Source organism: Malaya genurostris, chromosome 1 (genome assembly GCF_030247185.1).
Source record: "Malaya genurostris strain Urasoe2022 chromosome 1, Malgen_1.1, whole genome shotgun sequence".
Lineage (NCBI taxonomy): Eukaryota > Metazoa > Arthropoda > Insecta > Diptera > Culicidae > Malaya > Malaya genurostris.
The window spans coordinates 97037038-97061502 of NC_080570.1; the positions used below are offsets into that span (position 1 = coordinate 97037038).

At 35.4% G+C, this 24465-nt stretch overlaps 1 protein-coding gene across 3 annotated transcripts in view; it reads right to left on the bottom strand.

The window, feature by feature from the left end:
• LOC131425195 (lachesin) overlaps positions 1-23065 on the bottom strand; it is an 88078-nt gene extending 65013 nt beyond the window's left edge. For 2 of the 3 annotated variants that reach the window (XM_058586859.1, XM_058586857.1), the window contains exon 1: positions 22519-23065. The gene's annotated coding sequence lies outside the window, so the exon portion shown is untranslated. Of the gene's footprint in view, positions 1-22304; positions 22499-22518 lie in introns of those variants that run through there. The other variant, XM_058586858.1, reaches the window with a different exon arrangement.
• Positions 23066-24465: the final 1400 nt, after the last annotated feature.

A 24465-nucleotide genomic window follows, 5' to 3' on the forward strand; every position in this document is an offset into this window, starting at 1 on the left:
TTGTAAAACTATCACCATTGGATTGATAATTATGAAATTTAGGAGCGCATATGACCCTTTTAGTTACACGGATAAAAATCCATTACCGGCACCATGATTGAGAAATTATGAAAATCATGAACCGTATTTTCTCATGAGATCAAACTTATTATTAGTGATATTTTGAGCAAAATTTTTTAAATCATGAAAATTTCTATATGATTGGCTTATAAAATCATCAGTAATAGGCATGGTTTCGTTAGAAGTAATGTTTCATGATTTTCATAATTTTTTACTCATGGTACCGGCAATGGATGACGTGCCCAGAGAATGAAACCAATTGGAGGTTTTGGAATCTCACGGGTAGCCGGTTTGAGCAAAGTGCACTTGACTGTTTTAGTTACATTTACGTTTTGTCTATTACATTGTTCCAACATAAACTGCTATTGCACTGAAGAGTCTAAGACGAAACGTAAAAGTAACTGAAAATGATGGTGTAATTACTCATAATTCAATCCGGTTTATCATTTTTCATCTATCGGAGAGTACCATTTGTTTTAAATATTTTACTTCCAGGAGAGATTTATAGCCATTTCGACATATGTTGTGACCGAAAAAAATATTACAGCATTTAGAAAATTTTGGATAAGTTGCATAATTGTTATAGTTACTACCTTTTAACATGACGTTGTGAAAATATTTGCAAAACTTCTACAACTATTAGTGAAACATGCACAAGTTGGTGATTTACTGCACAATTAACATATATTAGTTCCTCTACATGATTTTTTCGGTAGCATAGTGTAATTTAACAGTGATAAGTAACACAACCGATTTTAATATGTTTGGAAATCTTTCTGAAGATATCTAACATACATAAAAATTCTAAAAGATTTGTAGAGCACCTTGAAATTTCAATATGTTACATCTGCTACTTGGGAATGATTAAAAACTCCCAAACGGATTTCGCATCGATTTCTTATAAATAGTAAACGTTATTTAGAGCGCATCATTACACCACCAGTTTATTAAAACAGATTTCTAAGAGTTGAAATTGGTTTCAAAGTTTTCTGAAGAACCTTAGAATGTTTCCAGAAAGCGAACAATCATTTAGTTTTTTGTCTGACGTATTTTTTTGTTGAAAATTGGTACGTGATTTCGTGCATTGAATGAAAGTCTATTGTATACGAGTTACCACAATCCAAGCTGCGAACGATATTGCGTTACGTTCGAAATGCCGTGATGCCAGCGTGATGTTTCCATCGAACATATACGTGAAAAATAAAACCTAATTTTTTATAGTTTCTATTAACTTCGTATTAGTAACTGGTATGGTAACAGAGGTATTTTGGCCACTTCATATATTTTGGTTCATCTAACAAACTTTATGAATTTAACCGATGTTAAGTAACCGATGTTGCATCAATTTGAAGCTAATCACATTAATTTACCTATTGCGGGAGAGTTTTTCAAAGATATTACAACATTTGGTGGATATTTTTACAAAGTGGGCCAAACTAAAATCAATCCTAAAGTGAGCCAAAATACCTCTGTAACCCTGATTTATTACCGAAGAATGCTATTTAGGGAGGCTACTCAGCTGAGACAAAATAATGAACATCACGATTTGAGTTAGAGCGGTGCGACTAATGAAAATAAATCTAACGGCAGAGACATACTTTAATGCATCCAGTTCAAGCTACAGGAGAGCAACGATGAATCGTACTAATGCACGTGATTAGATTTACTGTGGAGGATATTTATACTAATTATATTTAAGGCTTGCTTGATGGGTTCAATGATGTTTACTGTCTTTGAAATCTTCCACGAGATTTTCATGAAATTTGGAGATTTGTATCTTATAGAAACAATGTAGAACATATCTGAGCAGCCTTTTCGGTCCCTATCTCTAGTTACATATATGATATTCTTAATTCCAAAAAATATCAAATAGGAAACTTGGCATCTGAACTAATGCTAGAAGACTTTTCTGTAAACAAGACGCTTATTAAATTTTAACGTCTGATTCGATGTAATGATTGCATGACGTTTTCTCGTTGTTGGCATTTTCCATTCTCACTTCCCATTCTGTAAAGGAGGGAACACAAACATTGCCAAACAGAATATCACTGCGAAAACCGGAAGGCGACATTTTTCATTCCGTCTCTTCTGTATAAAGCATAATAGCAAAAAATACCACTCCATGAGGGTTCTACTCAGAAGGAACCGGAGATTTCAGTCAAATAAAAGAGAGTTAATATTTCATTATCACTCCCGCGCCATTCGAATTCTAGATTGAGACACAGTGTCCTCTAAGGCAATAGATGAAATGAAACAAAAGTCTCGACAAAAGCAGCCATCAGATAAATAGCGTTTAAATCTGTTTCTCTTTAGATTATTTAATTTGTAGAAGAAATGGTTATGCTTGAACGATTTTTTTCACAGAATCCTCTGCATTGCGTCTTATTTATAAATATGATTGCAGTCGCTGATGTATTTGTCGGTCTGTCGATTGCACCGTTAATATTTTTTTCATCACACCGTCGGTTTTGTTTGATCGAGTCAATGTGAATTTAATGAATATTAATGCATTGTGGATATTGACGAACCTGGAAGGATTCTTAGTGTTAATAGGTCAATAGTGTGTGTGTGTTACGGAATTACATGATAATATGCACCAAAAATATGAAATTAATGTCACTTAATTTCCTCGAAGATGGTTGAACCGAGTTTCACAAAATTAGATTTAAAGTAAAGTTCGCATGGTTCCAAACGAAGTTCCATATATATCGAACATACGGTTCCGAAATTACAGGGTGATATGTACCAAAAATATGAAAATAGTGCATTGAAAATGTAGAAATAATGTCAATTACTTTTCTCGGAGATGGAACTTCTTAAGATGCCATAAGAATATCCCTATTTTCATTCAAATCAAACCCCTGGTTCCGGAGATAGGGTGCTCAGTATGAAAACGTGAATTTCAGGTATACTTTGTTCATAAGCTACATCTTTATATTGGCTAGTGATTTTCTCTAGTTTGCAGACCATGAGACTCCAAATAAGCCATTGGTAGTCTTTTATCCAAGTCTGACTACTGGTACATTTTTTTCCAAAATTCAAATCGTTATAAAGAATCGTAAATAAATTTGTGGTTTTTATTAGTGTATGGTTGAATGAATCGAATGTGCTATGTCGATATTCAGCTTTCGGTTCCGGAAGTACCGGAAATAATAATTAAATATGATAAAATGGAGCCCGGATTGGCGGTGCAATGCATACGGCGGTTCAATGCATATGGTCTTACAAGCCAGTTGTCATATGTTCGAGCCCCGACCTAGAAGGATTCATAGTGTCAGTAGGATCGTAGTACTAGCCACGAAATGATTCTGTACGCCAAGAATCGGCTGCAAAGTCTGTTGAAACAGAAAGGCCAAATTCCACAAAAGCAATGTAATGCCAAGACTTTGCTTTGCTTTGTATAAAATTTAGCACTTTCTCACATATGATTGAATAGATTTTCACTAACTTAAATTCAAATGTAGTTTATCAATGTAGTAGTATTAGAAATCTATTTTAAACTTTTTTAAATTGTAGTGTTTCGGGGAATTTTAGCTGTGATAAAGACTGTCACAGAAAGTATGGACTCAACCAAAAACCGCTGCCATTTCGCAATGGTTCAGAATCTGTCAATTTTTTATGGTTGCGTCCTGTTGTTTCTCTTCACTCTTCTCTAACCACTTGTGCAGTTGTTTATTCGTTTTAATTAGTTTGTTCCGAAATGCGTAGACTTTCAGCAGAAAAACCTCGAAAAATTGTGTACAAAACGTGCACAGAACGCGGACTGTCACTGAGAAAGATAGCAAAAATGGAAGGAGTAAGTGAAAAAGCCGTGCGAAATGCAATCAGGAAGTTTGGTGAGGATAACACCTTTGAGGATAAACCGAAAACGGGTCGAAAAAAAGGTCCTGCTAAGCCTCAGTTGGATAAACGTATAATGAAGGCGTTCGAGCAAAAGAAGGAGATTTCATTTCGGGATGTGGCCAAAAAAGTGGCACTTTTAAGTCAAATGTTCTTCGTGCTAAAGAACGTTTGAATCTTAGAACCTACAAGAAGCAGAAACAACCAAAACGTAGTCCAAAACAAGAAGCATCGATCAGGCCGAGGGTTCGAAAGCTGTACAATACGATTCTTGCAGGAAATTTGAACTGCATAATCATGGACGACGAAACCTACGTGAAACTCGATTACAAATCCTTGACGGAACCACAATATTATACGGTACGAGAAGGGCAAGTGTTAAACCAGTCCGAGACATCGATCGAAGTCGAACAATTTGGTAAGAAAGCATGGTCTGGCAAGCAGTTTGTAGCTGCGGTATAATTTCGAAACCCTTCTTCACCACTGCATCATCAATGAACAGCGAAATATACATCATACATGATTCGAAGCTACAAGGATCCTGTTGTGTGCTGGACAGATCTTGCTTCTTGCCACTACTCGAAATCAACGGTAGAATGGTATACTACCAAAAAATGTCACTTTCGTCACAAAAGACATGAATCCACCTAATCGCCTACAACTTTGACCAATTGAGGAATTTTGGGTATTAACGAAGGCACATCTTAGGAAACATATCTCGGCAGCCGAAACCATTCAACAGTTCGAAAAAGATTGGAAAAAAGTGTCAAAACTTGTCGCCAAGAAGTCTGTACGGAATTTAATGAGGAACGTTCGCAAGAAGGTGCGCCAGCTAGTCTACAATGGCTAAGTAGCAAATGTTGAGAATAATAATCTGTTGTTGTAGTCTAATATTATCAGTATATCGAATGAAATTTGAATATCTAACACTTGTGAATTATTTACAGCGAAATCAAAGTGCGTCCATACTTTCTGGGACAGTCTTTATACAGGAGAAAATAAAAATGAGAAAGGCATCATTAGACCACTATGGGGATTAAAACAGGTTTTTTATTCTTTTATCTTCATATTTTCTTTTATCTCTTTGTTATGTTCACCATCGACTTTTTAAAACTGGAAATGCAAAAATTTTGTGTGTTGTTTATTATTCGGTTCAATCACAAAGTGTTGTTTGATACTAAATTAGTTAAATGTTCCAAGTGTAAGCTTGAGGTCATTCGCTTCTTGGGTCTGGAAAAGGGTTTGGAAATCGAACCCATTTGTGTCTCCCACGGTAGTCATCTCAGACCGTCCTCTTCCTAATGTTATCGAATTTCTTGACAGACAGCATGAAGCTATCGTTTACGGATGCTTTTAAGCTGTTCAATAAAATTGAAAACACATTCTGTCTTTCAAATTTATGTGAAGTCCACAAAATGATACTAAATCCGTCCAAGTGCCCTGTAATCTCCTTTAATCGCGAACACTCCATAATGGATTTTGCAGTTAGAAAAGATTTAAAATTGATCTTTAAGGAGCACATAGAATACATAATTTCAGAAGCTTCTTGGCTTCTTGGTTTGTTTCGTATTTTTAAGAACTGTACTGTAGCTTGATCTACTCTAAATATGTATTCGTCGTTTGGTCATTCTTCTAAGGAATCCTACACAATATCATCTGTTTTGCACTCCGACATCGTTCATGGAAAGACCCATTTATCCTTTCCAGTTACGAAGATCGTTAAGCTTTTTGATCTAGATCTTCCTGTTCGACGTAACGTTTGTAAGGTTACTTTGGCTGCTGTTTTACTACACGCATGTATAAATTGTTCAGATCTTCCACAGTTATTACAATTGGACATTCATTTACCTTACTATCCATTTCCACTTCTTTCTAAGGATACCCATATTCAAATCCAATTATGGTTATTACGAGCAGTCTTGGCCAGTATGGGTCACCTATTCAATAACTGTTCCAATGTCTTTGAGTTTTATCATTGCCGCAGTCACGTACCCAGAGGGCGGGCCCGGGCCCCTCCCGAAATCAAAAACAAATATATATTTATTTAGAAAGTCTAAGACATGTGTTGCAGGAATAACAAGACAGTAAATGTAAAGAAATGTAATACAACAACAGTTCCAGTGGAAAAGTTTAAAGTGTCTGTTAAAAACACCCGTAAAAGGCACACCGAGAATTAGGTACAAAAGCAATCTTCAGTAACATTATTTTTTTTCTTTGGGCCCCTCCCGAAACGAAATCCTGAGTACGGGCCTGCATTGCCGCAAGGTTCGGAATGGTTGTTCTTCAGTTTCCTGTCTTGTTAGATCAACAGTAGTATCTAGATTAGTATCTTTAGTTTTAGTTTTTTATATATCATTGTATAATTCCTATGTTATAATTTTAGGTAATTATGTACCATTTATATCGATGAAATCTGATCAAGGCAAAAGACGAATGAAGTAAAAAACCGGTTGAAGGGGAAGTTTCAAACTAAACTAGTTCCAGCGAACTATTCCACAAAAAAACAACAATTCACATTTTTTTGTTCCTAATACAACTACTGAAATATTTACTCTAGGCATCATACATTAATTTGTCAATAACAGTTGTTTCTGAATTATTTATCTTGCGATACCAATAGTCTAAAGTGTCCCTGGACCTCTTACACCAATGCTATAACAGTCATGGAAATCAGCATGTTGTATACATGCATTGCATTGAGCAAAATCAGTACATCGGATAAGTATCGCTATCAGAATCATACAATCGAATACTGAACTGAAGAAGAGTTCTCGCAGCGCTATTTTTATTTTCAATTTAAATTATTTGCAGCTCACTAGATACGTCGTCGACAAGAAGCGAAAGGCGAGATCTGCGAGAAAATGGAAAATCAGGTTTGACTGTTTGCTGCTTGTTGCAGCGCTACTACAGTTGAACGTTAGACGGCCGACAGTCGACTCTTTCTTGAATTCTTTTGAATTTGAATAGATGATTCTTTTGTCTGCAACGTCTGCATGTCGGCTGTCGTCGCTGCAGAGGGCTGTTAAAATATTCAACAAATTGGGAATTGGCCAGTAAGAAAAGGTAAGTGACAACTTGCTTTCGGTATCGTCAGTTGGTTTAGATGGGGATGCACTATCTCTATATTCGTTTGATCAAAATTTCAGGAACAATCATCAAGTAGCTTTTTGAAAAAATGTCATAGCCACTTTATGTTATTTACATTCCATAATAATCTTAAATGTTTGAAATTAAATCCTTCATAGTGAGCAACTCCACCGCAAATGACAGTATTTTTTTGAAATTTTATTTTTGTATTTTTAGTTTATGTTAAAATTTTATATAAACGTTATTCATGGCAAATCGAAGCAATTTGCATCATCAATTTGTCCTTATTACTATAGCCTTACTTTTGAGAAGAAACTAAGCAAAAATCCCTTGAAAACTTCCAATAATATTTTTTTCAAAAACGGTGGGCCCGATCGATCGAAAAAATTTTTTTGTTTGGTTTTATTTTAAAAAGAACACTTTTAATCAAAATATCTTAAAATATATATTTCTGTGATTGTTATTATTTTTTTACGTTTCGTCCTTGACTCATCAGTGCAGAGCAGTTCAATTTGAACCGCTAAGCGATTCATGACGTTTGGAGTTGAACAAACGTACTGGTCTATCTAGTAGCGATGCCTTATCAAGTACTAAGGAGGAAGATATTCGAAGTCAGGAAACAATACAAGCAACAACAGAAACACCAATAGAGTCAACATATTTCAGCATGATTGTTTTCAGTCAGGCAATATTAGAAGCGACGTCAGCAACATCAATATAGACAACAGACTCAAACGTTCCAGAAATACAAATGGGATTTTCATTCTCCTCTACTCCGGTTCACATGCTGTGCGTTTGGCTGTCAGCTTTCGTTTGTTCACTTGTTTGTCCGGTTGAAATTCTGCGTTTTCAAAATGTCGCGTATTGAAAACGGAAGTGAAAATTAAGTTTCTTGACACATAGCTAAGTGAGAAGGGTATTACTATGCGAAAATTGTCGAAGCGGTTCGGAATTTATCATGCCAGTGTTAAAACCATCATTAATAAGAGTACCCGAAACTGGACCAGAGAGTGGTATCTTTGATTATGAAGAACATATCAATGTCAATACGTGATTTGGCCAAAAAAGCAGAAACGAGTGTCGGAATGATCAAACAAATCAGTAGGCGAAATCACCTGAAGACCTACAAGAAGCAGAAAATCTCGAAACAAAGTGTAGAACAGAAGAAGCGAACAGCAACAAGGGCACGGAAATTGTATTCGCGTCTTTTTCAGGGTCCGGATGCATGCGTTTTGATGGTCGATGAGACTTATGTAAAAAAAAGACTCAAAAACCTTTCCAGGTCCACAATACTTTACTGTCGTCGTTGGGGAGGATGTGAGCGATGCGGACAGGTCGATTCAAGTGGAGAAACTCGGTCGAAAGGTACTGGTATGGCAAGCAATATGTTCCTGTGGTTTGAAGTCAACCATTTTTTACACTACCGGAACTATAAATGCAGAAATCTATCGATCTAATTGTCTCCAGAAGAGATTGCTGCCTTTATATAAGAAGCATAGTACACCTCCACTGTTTTTGCCGGATTTAGCGTCGGTTCACTATGCCAAAACCACTCTCAATTGGCTAGCGGAAAAGGGTATAAATTTCGTCGAGAAAAATATCAATCCACCAAATTACCCTCAGCTTCGATCCATCGAAAGTTATCGTAAAGAGGGTCTTCAAGAAGACTGGTAATGCAGCTGGGAACATGCAGGAGTTCAAAACAGTTTGTGCTCAAGCGTCCAAAAAATGCAATGCAACACTTGTCCAGAACTTGATGAAGAGCGCTCGATCAAAAGTTCGAAAATTTGTGAAGGAATAACTTAAATTTCATTCGGTTTTCATTATGCTCAAGTTTAACCTCGTACAATGAAGGATCAATTTTTAGTTTGAATAAAATTTCGTTTTTTTTTAATTTGAAAGAAAAATTTGTGGATAGCTTATTTTTGATACACTCCTTATTAACAGGCTCAGAGACTCACAACGTATGCGTATGTACCAATCACGAATTCAAAGTGTAACAGTAGAATGCTTTTTTACGTCAATGCGAAAATTGCATAGATTAAGCCTCGTTGGAAAAAAGTTTATTAAAATAAAAGGATGATAAATTTATTGATGAAATTATTTTTGAACAATGGGGCACAACTGACAGATGCAATATAGAAACGTTTATGAAGCAGAAGGAAGAGTTGGTTTCCTATTTTGTTCAAATATTAGAGAAATTGATACCACATAATTTAATTAAAAGAGAGCAGTCTACTTTTTTGAAAAATACAAAAAATAACTTGCAAGAAGGAGAATTTTTGACTATATGTGATTTTTCAGAAAACCACACTTTTCTACTGCAAGATGAAGTTCAAAATCACCACTGGAATGCGCAGCATCTGTCAGCTATTTATTTTAAGTGAAACGGCATGCTCAATCATTTAAGTTTTGTAGTAATTCAGATTCACGATTCTATATCCATTAACTTAGTTATCTAAAAATGATTGATTTTATTCGACAAGAAAAACAGTTACATGTGAGTAAAATTTATTTCATGTCTGATTAAGCTACATCACAATATGAAAATAAAAAAAAAACTTTCCAGTCTCTGCCAATAAAAGAATAACTATGATATAGATATTGAATGGCATTTTTTCACAACACCGCGTGGTAAAGAACTATGTTATTTCGTAGGAGAAATAATAAAACGCATGACTACAAGAGCAAGTCTTGCTAAGGAACGTGAACATTCCATTAAAAATGCAAAGAAACTATAAGTTTGGGCTCAAAAGCGAAAGGAGGAGAAACTAACACAAATTTTCTTTTCTTATGCAACTACATTAGAGTATGAACATACCAAGCAACATTTTAATGAACAATATTCAAAAGCAATTACTATTCAACATAAAGTTACCATACATTAATTCCAATTCCAATCCTAATGCTAGTATAAAAATTGTAGATATTATTAAACAATAATAAATCTTTAATGAATGCGACTCTCGAACATTGTATAACAACTTAATCTAAAATTCTTTCAGGAAAAAGCTTTTTTTTTTAATAAACTCAAATAGTCTCCAAAAAATCGTTACAAAAATAAAAAAAATAAAATTCAAGCATAGCATATAGCATAATTTTAATTAACATCGTTTTAATTGTAAATTTAATGTTCTTTCATGAAATATTTTTTAAAAATAAATAAAAAGAATTTTTTCAAGATTATCGAAAATTTGCATTCTTTTGAAAGTATGTAACATTTTCAAATATTTTTTCTCTATTCTGGAAATTTGACAGTATTTTACTTTGGACATATAAAAATATAATAAAAATCAAAAATACCTTTTTAGAGATATTTGAATTATAAGTGTTCTTATTATAATGAAAATCAAATAAAAATTTTTTGTCAACGGTGCTAAATTTTTTTATAGTTACCTGATTAATATTGCAGAAGACACTAAATGAATCGGACCCACCGTTTCTGAAACATATATTATTGAAAAATTTTAAGGGATTTTTGCTTAGTCCCTTATCAAAATTAGGGCTGGAGTAAATATGGCAAACTTATGATGCACATTGTCTCTTTTAATCATAAAGAATGCATATGTAAAATTTGAGCCAAATAAAAAATACAAGAAAAAATCGACCTTCAATTTTGTATGGAATTGCTCTAGTGCCAAACCTAATCAAAATAAACTTAAATGAAAAGTACATTGAAAAAAGATTGCCGCATTACCCGCATTGAAGATTTTGGTCACGTTCAAAATACAAACAATTGAAATCATGAATCACAATACCGTATTTATCTAGTCTTATTTCTGGTTTGAACTAGCGAAAGGTTTTTCGTTCGTGTGTTCTTCTTGGTAACGGCGGACAAATCCTAACAAAGGCTAGCAGCTTAATATCGCAAAACAAAGCTTCAAAACTAACCATGGAAACATACCTGGATATTTTACAGTGCTATGGTATTTATACATATGTTGAAAGCCTTTTATACACGTTCTAAATCAATAACCATCAGTCGCTTGCGGGATAGTGATAGACGACAAAATTCTGTTGACACTGAAACTAATCACATGCTGTCAGTAGATTTTGCTGTCCTCCAGAGGGGCTGTTTTTTCCAACTTGCTTTCGAATGTAAACAGACATCCAATCGTCATGGGTGACCTCGTCAAACCAATAGGTCGCGTCAATATGCCGGGGACACCAGTCAGTGGTTCGCAAGTGAGGTAATTGAAAAATGTCGATGGTTTACGCCGTTTTTCCGTTTGGCATCAATCGTTCCCGATAGTGAGTGTGCAGGGCTTCGATCGGTTGGGAAACATAAAGCGGTTGTACGATGAATAAAATTGTCGATTTATAAACGATTGAGAAAGTGGACCGATGCAAGACCGATGTATGTGAATGTTAATTAATTTTCTGCTAGCCCTATTGGGTCCACTTGAATGAGATGAGTGGATGGTTCTGTCTTGACGTTTTTGCTTTATATTGATAATTAAACTAGAAATATAGAATGCATTCGAAATGCTTCGCTAAAATGATCGTGGCCATGATGGTTGCACTCAGAAGTACTCTTCAATGGTAGGCGTCATGCATAAATTATGTGACGCATAATTTAAAAAACCTCAAACCCCCCATTCCACTCATGTCACAATTATTTAATATTCCGGTCGGACCGGAACTCCAGACCCTGAAGTCGTACGTTAATAAAATGCAATTGTAGTATGATATTGAGCGATGTACCTATCGTTTGAATCGCAGTTTTTTTAAATTGAGTTATATACTACCTGTCATTTTCATCATCGCAGTTTGTCATCTCCGAGAAATCAATGTGAGTTCTATTTAAGACTCTTCCGGCCGAAACTTCAGAAAATTTCGGTACTGGTCATTGGAAACCAATTTGCCAATTGGCACGTCGATTGTATATCCAAGACATACAAAACGACTAAAATGGGATTTTACTAACCAATCCCACTCAAACATTTATAGTTTGCTTGAGCTTGAGCTTGAGCGACCACCCCTGGTTGCTACTCCGTTACTGATCGGGATTAGTTGCAATTTTACAGGGAGTTTCTAGATGATCCATCCTGGGACTGGTAAATCATCCTTCAATGTACATCTTCTGGTAATCCCAGAATTCATTGATCAGTACCAGCGCCGGCCAGGCCCGAACGTAGATCGTCTAAGGAATGGGAAGGGATGTTAGTCCAACACTTGTTGTTACTAGAGGCTGTATATACTACTGCGCACTCCAAAAGTGTCACGGGAGAAGGATATTTGTTAGTAAAAATTTCAGTATTGATATTATTCGCGTGCGACTCAGTATGTTCCGGTTTCAAGATGCTCGGATGCACCACTAAACTCACTGATTTCCCGAGTGAACGTTTCAACAATATCCTATATTAAAGTCCCGGAAAGTCTTGATTCACAGCTCTTATTCGAGAAAACTGAAGAAAAATTTTCAATACTAAAAACTTCCCTACTTTTTATAAATGAAATTACGTGATACAAAATAAACGAGTGAATAGGATTAAGACAAAATAGTTGATTCATTGCATTGATATATTTTAAACAGTTGTTATAAAATCATTTTAAATCACCAAATAAAGGTCATCAGATTTCACACGCGTCTTGATTCTGTTTTATTTCCGCTTTATTATTTTAATTATTTATTAAAATTAATAATTGGTTATATTGGCAGCCGGCTACCGAGAAAAATATTAATTTATTGTTTGAAATATTAATATCAAGTATTTTTTACTATGCATTCAATATACCGATATGTTTTCTCTGTTATTAACTTTGTAATATGAACGGCTTTTCGCAATAGTTGATTTTTATCATTCAATTTATAATTCTGAAGGACACTCAATAACATGGAAGAAAAAAACATTCAATATAAAACTTTTTTCCGAAGTTAGACGGAAATTGAGAGGTTGAATGAAGAGATGATTTAGTAAAATAGAGTAATCAGAATTGTAACGTTGAAAATATCTGATAACTGAAAGGAAAAAGAAACTCCTGCAATTGTCGCCTTTAACGACATGGAAGCAGGAACCCAGTGGATTTGGTTAATTTTTTTCCGCCGGAATTCCACACGGCATCTAGGCTGGTACTGTCCGGAGAGAGCTAATAGGTACTATCAATCTTCTAGTGGACCAGCCCCTTCAAAAAAGTTGTATCATACTGCCGCAAAATTTATTTACCGCTTATAATCGGCAGTGACATACCTTATGATCAAAAAAGAACCGGAATTTTCATTTTAAAATTCCCGCGTTTGTCCAATCGGTAAACTTTTATTCTCTCAACGTTAGCAACACTTTTATACACATTCTGTCAAATTTTGACGTATATCGTACGATTAGTTTTTGTTTAGCGTCTATACAAAGAAGTTGAAAAATTTTCAAGTGGCGATTTTTATAATGGATGAAAATTTAGAACAGGAAATGCTCATCATATCATTTGGGGCAGCCCAGATATAAATTCGAGAGACTCTGATATGATGGAATTTGGGAGCAGTACAAACCTGCATATAGTCAACGCAGGAAATCGTTCAACTTTTGCGAGATCTGGAAGAGAAGAGGTTTTGGACGTAACGAGATGAGTCGGAGGCATTCGTGTCGGCTCGAAGGGCTTACAAAAATGGTCTTCGATCGTCTGAGCGAAGTGGTTGGAAAACCCTTTGCACAAATGTCTCTAGTCTCAACGAAGCTAGCAGATTAAATAAGTTACTTTCGAAATCTAAGGACTTTAATGTCGGTTTCCTAAGAACTTCAGATGGTGAGTACTTGTCTGATGCAAGTGACGTACTTCACTAACTTTTTAACACTTACTTTCCAGGATTTATGGAGCCATCACCGACAGTTGTTCCTGAGACTATTTCGGGTAGTTACGATTCTTGAGCCCTTGCTCGAAGCGTTGTGACGATTGAATCGGTCAAATGGGCAGTTGAGAGTTTTCCTTCGTACAAGTCTCCTGGATAGATGGAGTTTTCCCAGTGTTACTGCAGAAAGGGTATGAACATTTCAAACATGTTTTGAAGAAAATACTTACTTTTAGTCTTGCGACAAGATATATTCCAAGAGCTTGGCAGGAAATAATTATCACCCAAAGGCGGTCGCGACACTTATGAGGAAGCGAAAAGTTTCAGGTCCAACCAGCTTAGCTCATTTCTTCTTAAAACAGTGGAACGCATAGTCGATCACTATATCAGGAATGTTAGTTTGGGCGTGCATCCGTCACATGGAATGCAACATGCTTACCAGCGTGGAAAGTCCACTACAACCCTGTTACATGATGTTATGCACAACATTGAAAAAGCTTTCTCAAAAAAACAATCTTGCCTGGGAGTTTTCCTAGATATTGGAGGTGCCTTTGATAACGTGTCTTTCGATTCAATTCTGGAAACAGCCCGTGGTCATCGCATACCTTCAAGTATCACAAATTGGATACACGCAATGCTTAGCAATCGACTTCTTTGTTCATCGCTTCGGCAAGCAGAGATTAGAAAGCTAAGTGTCTGTGGGTGTCCTCAAGGTGGTGTACTATCCCCACTTCTATGGAACCTAGTCGCTGATGGTTTGTTAAGGAAACTTAATAACCTTGGATTTCCGGCTTATGGTTTTGCCGACGATTATCATACATTGATGACCGGTATAAGCATTAACCATCTCGTGGATTTAATGCAGCAAGCCCTGTGATCTGTTGAACAATGGTGTTGTCAGGTTGGATTATCTGTAAATCCGGGCAAAACATCAATGGTGCTTTTCACTCATGGTAGGATAATCACAGGAGTTCGTCCCACACTCGCTTGTGGTCTCAAATGGTTACGTGGGATGAGTATTTACTCGCTCCTAGTGACCTAACTCTCACATGCAGTTTTCCTTTCAAAACATTCAACGTGAGTTATCCTCTTCATGGGGAATGGTTGTTTGGTTATTTGAAACGATAAATTGATGAACACATAGTTTGTTATACGGACGGTTCTCTGTTGAATGGTCGTGCTGGTGCTGGTGTCTACTGTCGTAAAATGAGGTTAAAGCAGTCTCATTCACTTGGCAGATACTGTACTGTGTTCCAAGCAGAAATCTACGCGATTTTGTGTGGAATACAATCGGTACTTCAGCAGAGAATCTGTGGTAAACGAAGTTATTTTTGTTCCGACAATCAGGCAGCTTTACAGGCACTCAGTTCAAATGATTCACGGTCGAATCTAGTGATCGCATGTCGAACTCAAATTGAAGACCTCAACATTTCAAATGCTGTTCACTTCTTATGGGTACCCGGCCATTCTGGTATTACTGGAAATGAATGGGCAGATCAGTTGGCTAGAGCTGGTGCAACGAATGATTTTGTTGGTCATGAACCAGCTTTACCACTTTTAACTAGTTGGGTGAAGCACAATATTCGTTCTTGTGCTGCATCCAAACATGCCAGCAACCGGCGCAGCTTGCAAACTTGCGCTCAGACAAAAGTAATTTTCCAGATTTAATCTGAAAATGTCAAAGTTCAATTAGTTCTGATTCCTTCAAAGTCAATTAGTTCTGATTCCTGAGTGAATTCAAATTTGGAGTATATGATCATTATTTTCGGTGCTTCCAGAATCGGAAACTGGGAACTGATTTTTTGACGTTTCTGACGTAAATACGTCTTACTGTACCATTGGCACTTCTTCAAAATTGTACTGAATACAACAATCATAAATATGATCAGCAATTTATACTAAAATTTTCCACCATGTGAGCTAACTATTATAACTCAAAAATTCAAAATTTTGGTACTAACTTCGGAACCAAGGTTCTAGTCCATCTGAATTTTGAACTTAGTTTCAAGTTTAGAATTTAATTTCAGAAATCAGTTTCATAATTGTGTTCTAGTATACAGGTTCTGGATTTAAAACTAAGACTCTGGAACCGAATCCTAATTTTGGAATTAGATTTTTGGAACTGGAACTTGTTTCCATCCATACTCATAGGGGAAAGCTTTGTATTCGTGCTAATTTTCCACACTTGCATCAATCTTTCCCAATCTTATTTTAATCCTTGATAGCCATGCTCAGTTATTTATACAGTCACCGTCCGCAACCTCTCAATTGAACACGGAAATACAAAATTTATATGTTTATAGCTTGTAACGCTATGAGAGAACTGCTGTAGAAGCAGAAGTTTTGAAACGTTTAGTCATAACGTGGCTCCGTGTAGAGTATTTTGTTCACCAGATTCATATTTGTAAGGGAATAAACTGTAGCAACCACATGAGTTGTTCGTGCTAACATAATTAGTTTATCGCTTCTACGGTTCTTATGAACAAATTTCACGGTGTAAGAAACGCAGTATTTCGCTCTATGCATCTTGTACTATGGTCAAGGTAGAAGGGACGATGTGCGTTTTGAACGATTCAGGTTGGTATAAAGTAGTACGTTGAAGCGAGCTGTTACCGTGATTGCTTCAAGTGTTGCTTAGATTTTGTGGGTGGGTCGTGAGCCGTATGAAACATGACTGGTTTTCCCTTTATGCACCAACATCTGATGTTGGCTGCCTAGTTGAATGATTGGGCGCTTGGCAGTGGTGGATGGCTGGTGTTTGTGTCGAGAAATGTTATGACCAATCATTTAAATTAATAACTGCTTATTGTTTACTGACAGGAAGAACAAAGGAATCGGAATTGGTTTGCTAACGGCGTTAAGTGTTTCGTTTGATTGTATTAAATTGTTTCAAAATTTGATTCTGTATATTAAATACTTTACATATGGATTGTGATCACCGGCATCTTGTTTCAAAATTGGTAAGAGCTGTCAAAGACTGATGTGGTATAATTATCTAATAATTGTGTTTTTGGCCGAGCTTGACTAACTTTTGCGTTATTACGTTATCAGTAATGTTACCTAACTATTGACAGCGAATTTACAAAGTAAATGTGAAATTCCGTATGGCGAAGCTATACTTAATTATGTTTTACTATACTATAAAAATTAGATAAATTGTTGCTGAGGAGGAAATCCTAATAGTTCACGGAACCACCCGCGATCCCATTTCAACCAGAATATTAGTTGATTTTCTGAATTCAATTGGTTAAAATTTGGTACAACTAATCGATTGTTGTTTTAACTAAACTGTCATTTTTGTTTTTCGATTAGCAGAAACGATGGTTGAAGCAACTAATCCAACTGTTTGAAAAAAAAATGCTGTCAATTAGTGAGGACACATACCTTTCAATTTCAACAAATATTTTAGTTGAAATAACTGGTGTTGTTATTGAAACAAAATTCTGTTAGTTGAAAAATAAATCGGTTTTATTTGTTTGTTTGTTTTGAGATTAGTAAAGATCTAAATTCTAAAAAAATACTTCTGATTCGATCGGAAATGATTGTTGTAGAAAAACGTTTTTAATCAGCAAAAGTGCCCGGAGGGGCGAGTAAATTAGCGAAATTATTAAATTTACATAAAATGATGCCTTCAAACGGTTGAACTAAAGCTATGCACTGATTTTGGTCAATTTATATGAGCTTGGGTGCATCAACCGCTGGGAATTGGAATTTTGCGACGGCAATTCAAACGCGCCATTCAATCGCAGCGCGTTCTTTGTGTTTGAAACCTTTCGCTCCTGTTACTTTTATAAATTAAATACATTTAAAAAAGCGTTTTATGGCTAATGCATGAACATCATCATCGGTATCAAACAGCTGGGAGTAAAACAGTCTGCTGGAAGTAAATAATGATCGAATTTGAAGTATAAAATTTTTGCGCATACCTGAAAGATTACGAGATGATCATTCATTAAAATTTTCTAATTTGTCACCAAATCTTTTTCATCTTAAACAAGGTTAACTTTATCACAACACCGCTGTTAGATAAACACTTGTTATCATAAATTTCTCAAATTGAATGAACACAATTTCACCAAACGCTTTAACCATCGATGTTGTTTTCATTGACATTTTGTTTTGCTTCCAACTGTCTCCTGGATTTGACAGCATTCAAAACAACATATTTTTCAACTACTTGAATATATGCAAATCAAAAACTATTTTGGTTGAATCAAAAAGAAATTAGTTAAATCAACTATCGCAAAAATCAAAAACTGCGATATCGCAATTTTATGATCGAAGGGTTCTCCGTGTTTATTTTATTTTTTTCAATCCCGTCTGCTGTAACTATTTTGCACAATTTTCTTTTCATTCCTCCATTCATCAGTTTTTTTCCGAATTGTTTTTCTTTTTGATAAAAACATGATATTCTATTTGTTAATTTTATAAATGTTGTAGAAGACGCATTTTGTTCCAAATCATATTGAAAATTGGTAGCACCCTTTCATATTTAAAACAAACTTTATGGGCATATAGGCATTGTCAGAAGAAGCCATGTTGCAAACATTGATTTTTTTCAAAATCGGTAAATGACAAAGCCTACAAAAAAGTATTGCAATGGTAACGCAAAAAAAATTCTAAGCACCTAAAAGAAACGCACCCTTTTTCATGACATTTGCTCTTGTTTCGATTTAAGCACGTTTCGTTTTTGGCAAAATAATCGTTCGAATATGAAAGTATTCTCAAATTCAAAACAATTTCATAATTAGAACGATTTAAACTGCATTTAGTAATAGTTACTGAAAGAACAGAACTACTTACACCCATATAATGAAAGGTCTTAAGATGCCAAAAAACTTCCTGATTTGAAATCAGATCCGACCTTCAGCATTCATTCAGCACAATTCAAAAATTAGAAGAACTCAACTATTAGTGACACTCTCCAGTGAATGGAAAAGAAAGAATGTCTTGTGATTGTGGGAATACCGTAAAAAACTCTTGATTGCTATACAACTGGATAGTTGAACAAACAGATAGGACTAGTTTTAAACTCAATTCAGAGATCTTTATTACAATTGGATATTTAACCCCTCTGAACATGGGATTAACATTTTGAGCACTGCATTTGGTGAACTGATTTTTGAAACGGGATTCGGGGGACTTACGACGTCTTGTAAGTTACCACATAAATTAATATCGTAAATATCGGTCCTCGGAATTATCGGCAGTGATGCCACTTTTCGCTGAGGTAAGATCCGTAGAGTTTGTTTCAAGTGTACTTCTACTCGTATATTCACGTAAAACTAACAGCTTGCCATTCTAAACCACAAATGCAGGCTCCTATAATTAAGTGATCGGTGGGGAATCTTTGGTGGTTTGGGCTATTTCAAATACTAATGGAAAAAATTTACTAGTATTTAGTTATTTTTCATTGAAATATACTGAAACAATGAGAAATCTAGAGGTTTCAGAAGCATTAGTACAAAATCCGTAGATGTCAAGAGGTTCATCCGTAGATCCGTAAAAAAGACAGAAAAGATGCGTGAGTGCATCAAATTTTGTGTTGCAAATGGATTCAAGTGTTCCGAAACGTTGAAAATGTTAGAAAAGGCCTTTGGTGAATCGTGTCTAGGAAAAGCACAGGCATACGAGTGGAACGCTTCAAAGGTGGTCGTACAAGCTTGGATCATGATGAGATCCCTGGCCGCCCAACAACATCTGTTACTGAAGAATACATTGAATCGGCAAAGCAAATCGTGTTGCAAAATCGTTCTATACCGATTAGAGAGATTGCTGTGTTGTTGGGCATCTCTTATGGATCAACCGAACACATTTTAACTGATGTTTTGGGTTTGAAACGCGTCGCTTCTCGGGTGCCAAAAAAGCTGAATTTCATTCAAAAACAGCGTTGGTTGTGTCGTAGTTTTTGGCCAAAAACTCAACCAATATCATCAACCAAGCACCGTACTCTCCAGATATGGCCCCGTGTGACTTTTTCCTCTTCCCCAGACTAAAATTGCCATTGCGGGGAACGCGTTTTGAGACCATAGAGACCATAGAGACCATAAAAGAGAATTCGCTGCGTGAACTAAAGGCTATACCTTCGGCGGCCTATAAAACTTGTATGGAAAATTGGATCAAGCGTTGGCATGCATGTATTGCCGCGGGAGGAGAGTACTTTGAAGGCGATAATAAAGAAATTTATTAAAAATTGAAATTTTACGTTTTACCTTTTTTTATATATATAAAAAATAGGTATAGAATTCGCTCAAACTTCCGAAAATTTTATTCTGTTACATACAAATGTTTCTAAGTACCAAAAAGATTGTGTACAGCATCCTTTTCCATGACATTTAGCCTCGGACCGATTTTAGCACGGCTCGTTTTTGGCAACATAATCGAACCAGATGATGGCAGATTTTTTTTAAATTATATTGTTTTAAACTACTTACAGCAATAAATGCTGGAAGAACATAACATACATTTACCATTCGAATCAGTTCGTCGAGATCAGCAAATGCGTGTGTGACAAATAATTTCACTCAATTTTCTCGGAAAATTTCTTTTCTACAAATTCAGATTCATACGAAAAGTCGTATGCTCCCAAACAAAGTTCCTGAATTATGTTTGGTTCCGACCTCTGGTTCCGGAACTACAGAATGATATATGAAACGAAATCAAAATTGTGTAACTCATTCTACTCGTAGATGGCTGAACCGATCAAAGATTCAAATGAATTCTAAGAATCATCTAAGATTCAAATGAAAAGTTTCAAGATTTTATAAAACATTTTGCTCTTCAGCCAGATCCAACATCCGGTTTCGGGGATACAGGGTGATTGGTATAAAAATGTCTATTCCACATAAATTAATCAGGTTTATCGGGTTAGCAGATTTGGATAGCCGATAAAATAAAAATAACTTTTTGTCGATTCAGAAGGCACCTAAAAATTTAATTCGTGCTATGATTTCTCAAAGATGTCTTCACTGATTTTCAAATATTTTGAAACAAATGTTAACTATACAGCTATTCAGGTGAATTTATCTGACTTCGGCCATACCGATTTTAGAATTCCGGTTCCAGTATAAAATCGTTTCTCAAAGCTCTATCGTTTTCTCAAAAAAAGCCTAATCAAATATCAGAAACAATAATTCAAATTAAAATAAACTTATATACAAAATTAATTAATTTTATACATACATACAAAAATTAATTAATTTTATCCAATTATGACTTCCGGTTCTCGAATTACATGATGATGAATTTTTAAAATTCGAACCGATATAGAAGATGGGATTGAGCTTCAAAGTTGGACTCAAAACTGTTGTAATTTATTCGTTTTATGGCCATACGAATCGGTTTGGGTTATGCTGGTTCCTGAATACCGGCTCTGGAAGTACCTTAAATTACCGTAAACTCTAAAGTGGAACTTACATATCATGGCATCTTTAATCGATTATCACACTTCTAGATTTAAATTCGATCCGATTTGCAGTTTCGACATTACAGAGTAATGAGTGATTAAAATCTCAAATTGTCGCTTAAAACGACGGTCATTAAAATAATGTCATGAAAACTTAAACACCGAAGAATATTCATGCAAAAAACACATGCAGATTGGTAAAAAAAGGTATCGTCTCACTGCTAGGTGGATTAAACACGTTTTTTTTAAATAAAATTCCGGATCTTTTTTTAACTTAAGGTATAACTACAGAATGAACGTTTAAATAATCAATCGCTAACGCTTCTGACCTCATTATGGTAATAAAAATTCTTGCGCATTATTCAAGGATTGACATTTTTATTATTAGAACAATACACTTCGAGCTATTGTGTATATAACAATAGCAATAATTTTTTTTAATTACAATAAACCATTTTAATAGCCTTTTGTCTTTTCCATATAGATACCACTGTGAGATCATAGAGGGCTGAGTTTCATATACTATTCGACTCATTTCGTCACCTAGTTTTCTGGGAGATGGCTGAGCCTATTTTCACAAACTTAAATTCCAATCAAAAGTCTTGTGATCCCATACAAAATTCCTGAATTTCTTCCGGATCTGATCTGCGGTTCTGGAATTTGAGATAAAATGTGCAAAAAAATGAAAAGATGTGCTCTAACTTTTCTCATAGATGGCCGAATCGGTTTCAACAAACTTAGATTCAAGTGAAAGGTATGAAATTCGTATAGACACTTCCTGAATGTAATTTGGATCCACCTTCGGTTCCGGAATAACATGGTGATAAGTGTGAAAATTTCAATTTCGATTCATTTAGTTTCGCCGAATTCTGAACCGATTTTTACAAATTCAGGTTCAAAAGAGTTGACTTACAGTTCCATACAAAATTCTTGAATTTCATTCTGATCCAACTTCCAGTTTCGAAGTAATGAAATAACAAGAAAACTTAATAGAAACTATCAAGGAAGGAAAAATTTCCAAAACGATAATTTAAATAGAATCTTTTATATTAAGTGTTAATGTTAGAAACTTTCAATATTGTCTGTAAATTAGTATTATCGCCAAAATATATGAAGGATGAAAATTACCGTGTGTTTGTAATGTTCCGTATGTTAGTTGTATGTGTTGCTAATATTTAACATGGTCGAAACAGAATAGTCAGGCAATAAAAAAATCTTCTTCTATACTTCAAAATAAAGAGAAACGCCGGCGACTTCAATCGGTAACAGACGAGAAACCATCGTTGCCTCTTGGGCTTGTAAATAGTAGCAAATACATGGAGCTGCAAAGTTGATCACTCACAGGTTTGGCACGATTTTTCCGGAACTGAGGTCGGATGAATTCTGCTTGAGAGTATAATCAGAAATCTTCTCAGTTATACATCAATTACGAATTCTTCTCGATTAAACAGCGGCGGCCGTCGGGCAAGAATCAATCTGAATCATTTCATACACACACCACTTCAAATCATTATGAGACACTTGACAATTCACTAAGAAATATTTGATCAATTCGGGTAATATGTGAAGGCATGAACACTCATTGAGGCAAACTTTCAAACCGTCACTCGTCCAATCAATAAATACATTAACACATTAACGCATGCTGATTTCAATTCAATTCCACATCTCGTCATTTGCCTTAAGCTCAAGATCATCAATGCAGCTGGTTCCTTTTGCTAGAGGTGCACATACGGCTTAATACCGAAACATCTCCACTATCCGCTCGATTGTCAAACTCAGATAACACAGATGACTTATGTCCAATGTAACCTCAAAAATTGTTCCTAGTACTTTCGCGCACGTATTCCACAACGATTTTGCACATCCGACCAACGACACAGCTGATGAAGTACTGCAAATGATTGCAAATTCCAAATATTTTGCACTCTGTTCTATCGGCATGCTGTTTTCAGTGACGAATTCCGAACTCGGTGAGTTCCACTTCGGTTCGTTTGGGCGAAAAGTTCATTTTGTGTAGAGGGGTGGATGAATGTTGTACCGTTATCATTTGGTAGGCTCCCCTGGATGCAAGGATGTAGTGCGCGTGACCGGTGCTATCTTCCTCACAAGTATAATTGAACGAAGTGTTTTCCAAAATAAAGAAAAGGAGAAGTGAAGTAGCTTCGTGAGTAGGAATATCTTAGTGAATGTACTCTCTACCACTAGGATATGAAACATACAAAAAGCGATATTGTTGTTATTGGACAATTTACACACTGGGATGAATTTAAAAAATCCTATTTTAATCCACCTAATGAAATCGAGACAAGTTTCATATTGGATATTTTGAATAAGTGTTTCCGGAACTAGAATCCGGAGACAGTTCCAGTTGCAGTAAGTTTTTAGCACCCAGTAAGTTTTTAGCGTCAATCTGATTCAAAAATTTCGTATTTTTTGTGTCGCCAACTATACGAAGGTTAGAAATTTTAAACTTCTATCAAATATCAATGTATATCAATATTGATCACTCCAGGGAATCCAATACAAATAGAACAAGACATCACAGTTACACCATCTCGTGACGGAAAAGGTTACTTATTTATTGTTTTAATAGTTTGCGGTTGGTATGCACAAAATGAGAACTTTTATATCTTTTAGGTGTTTTTTTTCTGCTGAAATAAAATATCACCTATGAACAATGCATCAATCAAAATAACAAGCCGTTAAAAGTTCTGTGCATAATTAGAATTAAACTTATCGTCTTCACATTCAAAAGTTTATTTTATATTAATACCACTAGAATCGAAAATCATCATCATCCTAAACTTGAATGCAAGTGGATTGATTTCTAAAGTCAATAAATTATAATACTTTCTTCAGAAATATTGGCGAAAGTCTGGAATTAGCATTACGATGAATTCGTTACGTTCGGAGTTTTACATAAATTGAAAATAATTTTTTACCCACACTTATATCAAAGGGGATTAATGATTTATGGGGACTAACATGATATAACAATAACATCACTTGCATAAAACCTGCTTTGTGATTAAATTTTCATCAATTTTGGTCACAGCATAGATGTAAATATTAGAACGGCTATAACCAGAGTGACGGCAGCAGTTCGTTTAGAATGACAGCTTTGTTCCATACGAGCAAACGGATTAGATGGTTATTTACAGTTTTGATTGACATCATTACAACACCGATACGATATTACCGTATTACCATACATATATACATCGCGAAGCATGCAATTCTGACAAACATATCTTTTCAAATAAACTTGAATCCATTGAAATTCTTT